The sequence below is a fragment of the Capsicum annuum genome, chromosome 2 (assembly GCF_002878395.1).
Source record: "Capsicum annuum cultivar UCD-10X-F1 chromosome 2, UCD10Xv1.1, whole genome shotgun sequence".
NCBI classification, from domain to species: domain Eukaryota; kingdom Viridiplantae; phylum Streptophyta; class Magnoliopsida; order Solanales; family Solanaceae; genus Capsicum; species Capsicum annuum.
Window position 1 is genome coordinate 68391246 of NC_061112.1, and position 13205 is coordinate 68404450.

Genomic DNA, 13205 nt, shown 5'->3' on the forward strand with positions numbered 1-13205 from the left:
AAAAATCTACACTTATCCTTTCATAAGCAGGAATTACGGTATCATAATCGAGATCTCCCAACTTTACAATAAACGTGGCATTCAAATCATGAAGAAGTTTTGCCAGTATGAAATTAAAAGGCGTATTTATGTTAGTAAACACCTAAAGCAATAAGGTAACAGAAAACTAGATGGGTTAGTACTATCCTAGAATACATAGAAGAATCATTAGCTGCGACAACATCAAGAACATCACAAATAGAGGTGTGGACATCCAAGCTAGCAGAAGTTAAGAGTGGAGAAATAGATTTGATTATCTTTTTACTGCTTTCACAACCCAATGAGAGAGTAAAATAATGGAGCGAAAATAATAAAGAAAGAGTGAAACACATATGTGTAGAGTTAATGAGTAAAAAAATGCTACTTTTATTATAAAATATAATTTTATAAAAATATTGTTATTTCTTGTAATTATGGTTTTAAGTTTGTCAGTTTCAGTAACTTTTCCAATTAAATTTCATACTCGACCCAAATTATAATACCTGACCCAACCTTATCTATTAGAGCATTCAAGACATCAGACGCGTGAATAGAACACGTCTGTTCATTCTCTCATTCTCTAACACTCTTACTTCCTCACTAACCAAAAACCCTAACAAATTGTCAATTCAATTCGTATTTCTTCTCTATCTATCATAGAAAGTCAACTAAAGATCCCGCATGTATGTTTCTTCTCTATCTACGACCTTTCATTTGATTGTCTTCTTATTTTGCTTTGTTGTTATTTGAATCGAAAGTTCTAGAAAATTATTTTTGGGTTTGATTGTAAGTGGTGTATCAATTTTTTGGTTTGTGCAAGTATATCGTGTCGATTTTAGGAGTTTTGGCATTTTTGTCTAGGGTTTTAGTTGATTTCACTTGCGAATATTTCCTTGGGGTTTATGGACTTTTATATTAAGGAAATGTCCTATTTTTATAGAATATTGTTTTGTTATAGATTTTTATAGATATGTTTGGAGTGTCACATTCATTTCTTTAACTTTGTTTTGTGAATTCACTTTTATTTTCAGTGAAAAATACTCAAAAGTATTGTTAGAAATTTGTGCATATTGTTAAGTAAATACTCCGTTGTCTTGTTTGTTTGTGCGTAATTATGTGGTCCCTTCCTGCATTGTCTGTATATAAAATAGGAAAATAGTATCATTTTCATCTGTTTCGAGACTTGTCTTTTTGAAGGGGCCCCTTGATTCTTTATTGTTGTTTGTGGTCTCTAAATAAAGATTAATTGTGGATCTATTTTAAACATTCTATGATAAAAAATTAATCTGTTGTTAATATTAGTTATTATTTTTTTTCAATTAATCTCTGACTTACTTTAGATGGATCCCTGGTTTAAGAGGTATATAATTACTCTGAACTATACACTGATGAATTATTTTATTTTGATTTATCTAAGATGAGGGTATGTTGTTGTTGTTGTTGTTGTTATTTAGTTGTTCTATTTGCCTGGTTAATATGACAGTTGTTTTATTTACATGGTTAATATGGTGAGGCCAAATCCTCCGATAGAGGAAGTAATCTATGGTGTTTTGGGAACAGAGAAAAATGTTTTCTCATGGAAAATATGTTCTTAAAGAATGTTTTATCTATAAATTACATATATACACAAGGTAACTTTATCGTATTACATAAAATCTCATATTGGAAAAGAAATTACAAAAATCCCAAAGTAATTACTTAAATCCCTTAAATCCACTCTTTCTCTCTCATCCCCCTCATACATATCAAAATACCATATTTTGCTCCTATTTTAGCGCATTGATTTTTGCTCCATATATGTGCTCCTTTATTTATGCCTACAATCAAGCTAATGTAATATTAATACTCTCTCATCCCCCTCCTATTGCATCACTTATGTAATTTTTAGTTCAAAATTTTATTTTTTTGTCTTTAGAAATTAGGAATCCGCCTGCAGGTAGTTAGGGGTTTGGACTTGGCAATTGATATACAATCTACATCACTAATTATTTATTTATGTATTAATTATTATTACTATTATTATTATTATCAAAATATTTAATTCATGTACTGCCTGAATAAAGACTCTTACTTCCTTATTTACCAAAATTTGAAACCAACATATGCTGATATGTTTTAATTGTATTTTTCATAGTTTTCAAAGTCAGATCTTTGCTTTATTTGCTATTTTTTGAAATTAGTTAACCCGTAAGTATAAACTTTTTTGCAATGGAGTCTGGTCGTGTATTGTTATTCCCGTGGTTGGTTTCATTTTTGGTTCTTTTGATTATGAAAACCCCATTTTGCAGAGAACCGTTTGAAGCACCGAAACAATCCAGTAACAATGAAGAAATTGGGGGAAGTTGTCGGTTCAAGTTCAAACAAGAAAGTTCTAAAATAGTCACATAAGAAAAAGGTTGAAGATTCTAAATGATCACGTCTCTCGACGGTTTAGTTATCATTAAAATATGTATTAGAAGCACTATTCTATGTATAATATTTCATCATACAGTTGTTAAGATTATATAGTGAATGTATAAGGTGCTAGTATACATGTGAAATAGTATTAGATTATATTTATTACTTGTATAAGGTTTACATATACATGTGAAACTATTGTATGAGGTTGGCTTTTATTTGTTTTGGCAGTATAATTCTATGTATGAGATTTCATTATACATGTATTAATACTATACTATTACTTGCATAAGGTTTAGACATACATGTTTTAAAATGTTCTAAAACTTGGTAACCTTATACAGGAAACTATATTGTATGAAGATATTGTAACATTGAATTGGTTGATCCATACAAACGCTTCACTACATATATATTACTATAGCATAAAACGTTACAATGATAGATAAAAATTTCATATTTATATCTAATGTATAATAAATCATTATGCATTAATTGTACGATTAACAAAACTTACTCATTAAATATTCTACAATTAAATTTCAAATGTATAATGAACCCTTACACATTACTTTGTAACATTAATGTAAATTTTTACTTAACCATTGTATTATCAGATTTCATACTTTAGCCTAATTTAACATTTATTAACCATTGTATATGATAACATTATACATTAGTTGATTGGTTATACATCGATATTTTTACAATTAAGATTTCACATGTATAATGAACCCTAACACATTAGTTTGTAATATTAATGCAAGTTCTTACTTAACCATTATATTATCAGATTTCATACTTTAGCATAATTTAATATTTATTAACCATTGTATATGATAACATTATACATTATCTGGTTGGTTATACATCGACATAATATTGATCTTGTACATCACTGCCATGCAACATCTTATCATTCCAAACAATCATACAATCTGTAATATATATGAAATAGATACACACCAACAAAATATTACTATTAGCAGGAAATATACATCTGGAACAATTAAATCATCTAAAAAAAATGAACTAAGAATCATAAACGAATATAAAATTGAATAATCTTATTGAAATATAAAAAAGTTTATTAAGAATTAAAATTGAATTAACGTTATTAAAACTAGATCATCAATTTTTTAGATTCATTACATGACAATGAAAGATGGTTATTCCAAATTAACATTATTAACCACTTGCTTCTTCCAGATGAACACGTAAAGTATGAGCCAAAATAATTGGGTCTTCACATCGAAAAACAAACTATTTTTCAGATATCCTTTGAGAAAAAATTCCAAGTGCGTCACTTGTAAAGAATTACCTTTCACAATATACTTTACTTCTATTTTTCTTCAACCTTCATCAATATCTAATTTAGTAGCAATCATCGAGATCAACCTCAAATATGTTATACTTTTTGAAACAACAATACCATCACTTTTGTATTATTCATATACACTTTTAGACTGTCAAGAACCTGAATGCCTCAACAATATAGGGATATTCATATTGATGCTGTCAGTTGGAATAAACAAGATCTTGAATAAACCGAAAACAATAAGATTTTGATGTTCGCCAAGAATTGTTGGTGGAGAAATTGAATTTTCAATAAAGTTAACTGTTGTGAATTTTCAGAGTAAAATATCAGTTTGAATTATGGTTACTATTTTTAAGGATACACCAAATCAGAAAATAATTGATTGCCGTTAATTAAGATAGAGATAATTGTAGCTGATTTTATTTCCTTGAATTTAGTAAAATAGAGATAATTGCAACTGATTTTAATTCCTTAAATTTAGCCAAAACAGTTATATTATACATTCAAGTTATGTATGAGGTTAGCTCGACATGCATATGTACTTTTCAAATTAGGGAAAGAGAAAAAAAAATATGGGCCACAATGTAATTAGTTTCATTTAAGGTGGGATTTCTGTTGTTTATACATGTTTTATTTGGATAATTATCTCATGTTTTGCTGGGACATAAAGTATATGACAAATGGTGTACTTGTACAAGGAAGAGCATAGTGTTCAGTGCTGCTTCTTAGATACTAATAGTTGACAATAATGTCTTAGTAATATTGATGCAACTAATGTGGAGTAGGAACTTGGATACTGCAAAAGAAAAATAAAATCCACTTGTACCTTCTTTTTGTGGGTGACTCTTTTAAAGACAGTTGGAATACATGGCTAACATTTTCTTGGATACTTTTTATTTAGTTGAGTAATTACTTTTCAGCCTGTTTGTGTATGTTTTGACATAGTTGGGGATCTATTTTGGATTTATTTATGGGCATGTTTTAGGTCTATTAAGTTACCTAGTGGTGCAATTACTTAATTTTGGATCTGTTTTGTGTGTTGTATCTTTTGGGTCTGGTTTAAGCTGTTTTGGGCCTATTTAGGTTTGGTTTGAACTTATTTTTGGTCTGTTTTGAGCATGTTTTAGGTCTATTAAAAATTAAAAATATACTAAATGAAGAACATAAAATCTCCTAAAGGAAGACTTTAGCCAGAAATAGAGAATAACATACTCAATAGCTCCACCATGGACCCCAATGGAAAAAAGTTCCTCGGGCACTAGACCTTCTAGCGCATTGCCATTCAAATACTTGAGTAAATTACAGTGTTACTATTAGAACTAAGTAGAAGATAACTAGAGCAAGATAAATTTCTTTTGCCTAAACGAATCCAAGTGATTTATAACCAAAATACTTATCTTATTTTCTAGGACAATCATGAAATAAACAACAGGAAAAGTGTGAAATATGCAACGACAACTCCATAAAAAGATTATGGAGAACAAAAATGAAGATTATAAAATCTGCAAGGTGAAAGAAGCTAGACTATCTGGTAGGGGTCCATTAAATTTGTTATTTAATAAATCCCTGCACAAAAGTTCTTCAAATAATGAATGACAAGCTTTAAGAAAATGACAACAAACCAGTTAGACAAAAGGAACTGGCCCTCCAAAAGAAATAAAGAGGATAGGCTAGCATCGATATATCCTAAACCGTAGGGTAGTTATGCAATTTGTTTTATGCTTATGTTTAAAAAGAATATCAATAATAGAGTAGATTTTAGGAAAATATGAGGAAAAAACACTTCAATCAAAACATAACTGGGAGGGTTCAAACTTCAGGCTTTAAAAGGTAACATTGTTAAATTAATTAACAAAAAGCTCAGGCCTAAGGATTAGGGACCATATCTTTAGCAAAAAGGTCAAGGAATAATAGGAATTTACAAAAGGTAAGTTATATTCAGGACTCCAATAAACTTCAATAAACTATGTATGTGGACTTGATAAAACTCATAATCCTAAACTCATAGTTCAAAGAGACAACAATAGACAATTTCAAGTAAACAAAGATATGATTAAGAACAGAGTACTGATATCTGGTCTTACAGTTTCACAAGAGACTTCTGACCCAGTCCCCAAGGTAGAGAACCTCCCAAAGAATTAGAACTTAAGTTCCTGCAAGACAAACAAAGGAAGGTAGAATGACTATTAGCACGGGTAACAAATAGGAAAAGTGCAGAAAAGAAATTAGTGAAACTTAAATGATCCAATCAAAAGAATTGTTCAACAAGGCACCATAATGAGTATAAGCAAATACTAGTATATTTTCATAGTTTAACCATTTTTTGCTGAACACCCTTCTAGTTCATTGGGACATCATTTGAAGCCATTGTGTATGTTTTGACATAGTTAGTGTCTATTTTGGATTTATTTTGGGGCTTGTTTTAGGTTTATTAAGTTACCTAGTGATGAAATTACTTAATTTTTAATCTATTTTATGTGTTGCATCTATTTGGGTCTGGTTTGAGTTATTTTGGGCCTATTTGGGTCTAATTTTAGCCTATTTTAGGTATGTTTTGAGCCTATTTTAGGTCTATTAAGTCACATAATGTTGTACTTACTTTTTGTTTAGTTATTTAGTTACTTTTCAGCTTGTTTGTGTATGTTTTGATAGAGTTTGGGTTTGTTTCAGATTTATTTTAGGCCTATTTTAGGTCTATTAAGTTACCTAGTGATGCAATTACTTAATTTTGAATTGTTTTGGGTCTATTTTCTATGTTTTATATCTGTCTAGTTCTTTTTTAAGGCAATTTTGAGCTTCTTTTAGGTCTATTTTGGTGAGTGTTATTCAATTATGATGTTTAACTCTTTGTAGGTTATTAAAATAGTAAATGTTAGCATATACTTTTATCATGGTGGTGACTAGGTTAAGCATCTAGAAACAGTTTATGAGAAGGGATAGGTCCACTGTTGGGATGGGTATGATCCCGATCTCCTCTTTTTTATTGACCTAGTGAATGAGTACACAAGTAAGTTGTGCTTTCTAAGTATCCAACAACTTATTTCACTCAGGCTTTCTAGGAAATATTTTGAAATACAAGGAGATGAAGGAATTAGGACTTATTATCTTTTATATCTGACGATTTCCAAATCATTCACTTATTTGCTACTGATGATTGTGAGTTACCTATTGATGTACTTGACATTGTCATGCATAGTAATTTATTTTTACCAATACCAATAGTTGATGAAGTCGGAATAGATTGTAGTGATAGTGAAATGTTGTTTTGCTGTTCAGAATATGACACTGATGAATTAGAGGATTTTGTTAAAAAAAAATAAAAGAACTATAACAGATAGTTTTCAAGATTATAAGGAGATTGCTAAGGGTATGGCCTTGAAGGACATACCAGAAGCAAGGCAATTTTCCAAGATTTATGCTTTGGCTAAGAAGGTAGAACTTTTTGTGGTGCAAAGTGATAGAAAAAGATTGAGATATGCATGTGGTTATAAAGGTTTTCCATTTCAGTTATTAATTTTTGAGGACGTCACCACTACTAGGGCGAGTTTTAAAACACTAGTTAATCATACTGAACCCCATTTGATTACCTATGATAACAATGTGATTGGATATATTACCATGGCACTTTATTTCAAGAAAAATATTCAAAATAAACCAAAATACAAGGTCAAAGATATGAAGGCTGACTTACATAGGGTGGTTGACTTAAATGTAAATGAATAAAAATGCAAGAGAGCAAAAAAAGGGATTTTGAAAACTCTACAGGGTAGTTTTACAAACTTTTATAATAAGTTAGAGGCTTATGCAACTAAGTTGAGGAGTTGCAATCTACGATCTAATGTTGTGATTCAATTGTATAAAGAGGTACTAGAAAATGGTAGGGGAAAATTTCTTAGGATGTATATTTGTTTTAAGGAATTGAAGATGGGTTTTAAGGCAGGTTTAAGATCACTTATTGAGTTAGATGGTACATTTCTTAAAGGGAAAGCCAAGGGATAATATTAGTTGTTTTTTGTAGTATGAATTATTTCTATCCTATAACATGGGTTGTGGTAAACAAAGAGACCAAAAAGACTTGGACTTGGTTCATGCAACATTTGCAGCATTCACTTAAACTTCAAAATGGTGAAGGAATAATATTCATATCAGACATGCAAAAGGTAACATTCTTTTCTAATATCATTGGATGATAATGATATAACATGATATGTATTTGTTTTTACGTGTTGTTTAGAGGCTGGTTGATGCAGTAAGGAATATTCTCCCTAAAGCACATCATAGATATTATGTAAGGTATATTGAGGAAAATTGATGAAGGAGATAGGATAAAGGTGAGCTGGAGAAGCTTTTGTGGTAGGATGCATGGTCCTCTTTCTTAGAGGAGTTTGAAGACTAACTTGAATACATCAAGCAGGTTGAGGAAGAAGCTGGAAAAGATTTACTTAATAGGTATCCTCATAAAATATGGTGCAGCGCTTATCTGGATTTATTGTGCAAAAATTAGGTTGTGAACAATAATTTTACAGAGTCCTTCAATGGATGGATACTTAAATCAAGATACATGCCGATAATTGGAATGTAGAAAAAAATTAGGATCAAGGTGATGACAAGGTTGGCGAAAAAGGAGGCCTTTGTGATGAACTGAAAAGTTGATTATTTTAGTACAAAAATTGAGTTGTTGTATTATGGGTTTTTAAAGATATCTCAGGTTTGTAGGGTAAGTGGCAATAAGGACAATGATTATGAGGCCACAAAAGCTGAAGATAGACACATTGCCAATCTGAAGGAGAAGAGGTGCACTTGTAGGACATGGGACCTCACTAGAATTTTATGTCCACATACAATTAAGGCTAAGGAGCATAAGAAAATAAAGTCTAGACTGAAATTATTAAGTATTACAGCTTTATAAGTTTATAAATACAAACTGCAGCCTGTTATGGGAGAACTCTTTGTAAGGTTGACCCTTCACTAGCCATAGAATTACCAAAAATGGTAAAGCTTGCTGGAAGACCTAAGATTGAAAGGGATACACAAAAAACTGAGGCACTTAAGAGTCAAGGAGAATGGAAACAAACAAGAAAAGGTAAAGTGATGACATGTAACACTTGTGGACTGAGAAATCATAATTCAAGAGGCTATGAAAAGGTAACTGTAATACCCCGTATCTCCCTAGCATAATTTAAGTCCTAATACATAAGTATTCATATATATTAAATTTTTGAAATACCCATTATTTTTTCAGTTTAGAGCCTTCCATTGCATAGGAAATTCAATTAGCTTTCCAACAATATAAAATTCGCCTAAATTTGATAACCGGGTAAGAAGTTATGGCAATTTTAAGTTTCAGTCGTTAAACTTCATCATTTTGATCACTAGCGCATCTCGGAGCCAATCTAAATGATAATTGTCAATTTTCAGTGTGACTCTGCGATCTCACCACATCGTGGAGGGCTCCTAATTCACAATTGTTAGTTTCCAGTAAAGTAACGTGATTGTACTGCATCGCGTCAAGTTTTCAGGTCGCATCCAAGGTGGCAATACGATACCACCGTGTCATGCGACCAGCTATATTCCCAGCTGGCAATTTCTAGTGGCTTGGCACAATAGTGGCGCGTCGCGCCAGGACCTCAAATCGAGATTTTTTTTAGTTTTTCAGTTTTGCGTTTTTAATTTTCAAGGGGTTGTTTGGTCATTTTCCTAATCCCTAAACTCATCCCAAACACGAAATTAAATCCTAATAGGACATTATATGTCCATTATTCTCAAATTACTCAAAAGGGGGTCCATTCTCTTCTAGAACACTAAAACCCTATCTCTCAAATTCAAGATTAAATCACAAGAACTCACCATCAGTTCTCTTAAATTCACTAACCCAAGTATGTTAAATGTTCATCCACGGGTTTCTTTCACCCATGGAGTCTAAGTATCCATTTTAAATTGATCTTTTCAAGTTATCTTGATTCTAAAATTACGATTAAACCATGAATTTCCATGAATCTTTTGCTATACCATGTTTTAATGAAATCGATGTCTATTAATACACTCCATATATTTAAATATTGTTGTCCACTTATTTAATTCATGATTTGTGATAATGGTGTTGAAATTGTGCTTTACTACAAGTTTTGGTCTAATTCTCATGCTTAATGTACACCATGCATATCAAGTGTTTGACAAAATGCTTACAAGAATAAATATTTAATAAAAGCCGTCATGCTATGTCCTCCAAGTTTCATGTCGTGTGAGTGAACATGAGCTCAAGTTAAACTCTCAGTATAATCTGTTTCTTTCTTCTATTTACAGTACATGCCTCTAAAGAAGAAGAAAAGAAGAATAGGAAACCAGTCAACACCTCCGCCCGTTTAGGCAGATCCTACCAACACCACTCTAGCAAACTCGAGAGCAGCTCAGAATGAATGGCCAGTTGCTATTCAAGACAACCCAGTGGCCAACACTGCTACACCAGAATTCAGGACTTCACTCGAATGAATCCTCCTTCCTTCACGGGATCCAGTCTGAAGAGGACCCCTAGGGATCCTTAGATATGGTTTAAAAGATAATGGATGCTATGGGGGTGACATCCAGTGAGAGTGCTGAGCTAGCTCCATATTAGTTGCAGGATGTAGCTCATACATGGTTTAAGAAATGTAAAATAGATAGGGGTGTAGATACAGGGCCTGTAGAATGGGAAAAGTTTTCCACAACTTTCTTAGATAGATTATTCCCATTGGAATAGAGGGAGACCAAGGTGTTAGAATTTATTAACTTAAGGTAGGGAAGCATGAGCATGAAGGAGTATTCCCTCAAGTTTACTTAGTTAGCTAGATATGCTCCTCATGTGGTAGCTGACAGCAGGTCCAAGATGAGTAAGTTTGTGTCTAGCATATCTGACAGTGTGGTTAAGGAGTGTAGGACCGCAATACTGATTAGAGAGATGGACTTGTCTAGTTTGATGTTCTATGCTTAAAAAATTAAGGAACAGAAGATTAAGGAGAGGGAAAGAGAAAACAAGAGAACTAGGATGGGTAATTTTAATTTCAGCCAGCCAAGGTCGAAAGGTGGTAACCATCCTCAGTTTCATCAAAGGTCTTTATCCCCATCAACCTCTTCAGCCAGTGCCCCAGTACCCAAATTCAAAAATGATAATAGGGATATAGCACTAGGCTCTGAGTCCCAAGGCAGCGTTAACAGTGCTCATATGAACCCTTTATGTCAAAAATATGGCATAAACCATCAGAGAGAGTGTAGAGTAGGCAGTAATATATGATTTAGGTATGGTAAGCCAGGTCATTAAATTTGGAAGTATCAGGTAGTTACTCAGAAAGGTAGGGATTTACGCCAATAGGGCCAATCCCATCAGTCGTCAGTTCCATCTGGTCACCCAACTCAGTAGGGTGCCGCTTCCAGTGCTACCATTGGTCAGCATTCGAACAGATTACATGCTCTTCAGTTTCGCTAAGATCCGAAAAATTCTCCTGACGTAGTTACTGGTATGTTATAGGTCTTTTACTTACATGTTTTAGACCCTAGAGTTTCTCTTTCTTTTGTAACTCGATATATAGCCATCAATTTTGGAGTCAATCCCAAAAATCTAGCAGAGCCTTTTTCAGTGTCTACCCAATAGGTGTTTCCATTATAGCTAGGTAGGTATACAGGAACTGTTCGGTCATAATATCTCAGTAAGTTACTTTAGTTGATCTCATGAAGTTAGAAATGACGGATTTTGACATCATTCTCAGCATGGATTAGCTCCACTCATGCCATACCTTAATTGATTATAGAAATAGAATAGTTCATTTTCAGTTTTCAAATGAACCAGTCCTTGAATGGAAGGGTAGTACTACAGCTCTTAGGGGTCAATTGATTTCGTACCTTAGACAAAGAAAGATGATATCTAAGGGGTGTATCTACCATCTTGTATGAGTCAAAGACTCTAGATCAGGAACTCCAACTCTTGAGTTAGTTTCAGTAGTCAGGGAATTTCCAGATGTGTTCCCTGAAGATCTTCCAGGAGTTTCTCCCAAAAAGGAAATAGACTTTGGAATAGACCTTCTCCCAGATACTCAGCCTATATCTATTCTACCATATAGAATAGCTCCAGCTAAACTCAAAGAATTGAAAGAACAGTTGAAAAACCTCTTAGATAAGGGATTCATAAGACCCAGCATCTCCCCATGGGGCACACCAATTCTATTCGTGTGTAAGAAAGACGGTTCTTTTAGAATATGCATAGACTACCGTCAGTTGAACAAAGTCACAGTCAAGAATAAATATCCACTTCCTAGAATCGATGGCTTGTTTAACCAACTTCAGGGTTCTAACTAATTTTTCAAGATAGACCTCAAATCAGGCTATCATCAGCTCAGGGTCAGGGAATGTGACATTCCAAAAATAGCTTTACGAACTTATTATGGTCACTTTGAATTTCTAGTCATGTTTTTTGGTCTCATGAATGCCCCAGAAGTTCCATGGACTTGATGAACCAAGTGTTCAAGTAGTACTATTACATATTCATCATAGCTTTCATTGATGGCATTCTTGTTTACTCCCGTAGCAAAAATGATCAAGCAAATCACCTCAGAATAGTATTGCAGACTCTTAGAGACCATCAGTTGTTTACTAAATTCAGTAAGTGTGAATTTTTTCTAGGATCAATAACTTTCCTTGGTCATATTATTTCCAGTTATGGCATTAGAATTGATCCTCAAAATACCAAAGCGGTGAGAACCAGCCTAGACCTACCTCTTCATCAGATATCAGGAGTTTCTTAGGTTTAGTTGGCTATTACCGTCGATTTGTTGAATGGTTTTCTGCTATTGCATCCCCTATGTCCAGATTGACTCAGAAAAAAGTCAAGTTTCAATAGTCAGATTCTTGCGAGAAGAGTTTTCAGGAGTTGAAGACTCAACTCACCTCAGCCCCAGTTCTTACCTTACCAGATGGTTTATATAGATTTGTTGTGTACTATGATGCATCTAGAGTAGGTTTGGATTGCGTCCTCATGCAGAGAGGTAAGGTCATAGCCTATGCCTCTAGACAACTTAAACCCCATGAGAAAAATTACCCTACTCATGATTTTAAGCAAGTAGCTGTAGTGTTTGCCTTAAAGATTTGGAGGCATTACCTATATGGGGTACATGTTGATGTGTTCACAGATAACAAAAGCTTACAATATGTGTTCTCTCAAAAAGACTTGAATTTACGTCAGAGGAAGTGGGTAGAGTTACTGAAAGATTATGACATGAGTGTTCTGTATCATCCGCTCAAGGACAATGTAGTGGCAGATGCTCTCAGTAGATTATCTATGGTTAGTGTTGCTCATATTGAGGATAGTAAGAAGAAGTTAGGTCAGGAAGTTCATCAGCTTGCCAGACTAGGTGTCCGCTTGGTCAATTCAATAGAAAGTAGTGTATGGGTACAGAGTAGTTCAAAATTATCCCTAGTCTTCAAAGTGAAGGAAAAGTAGGATAGA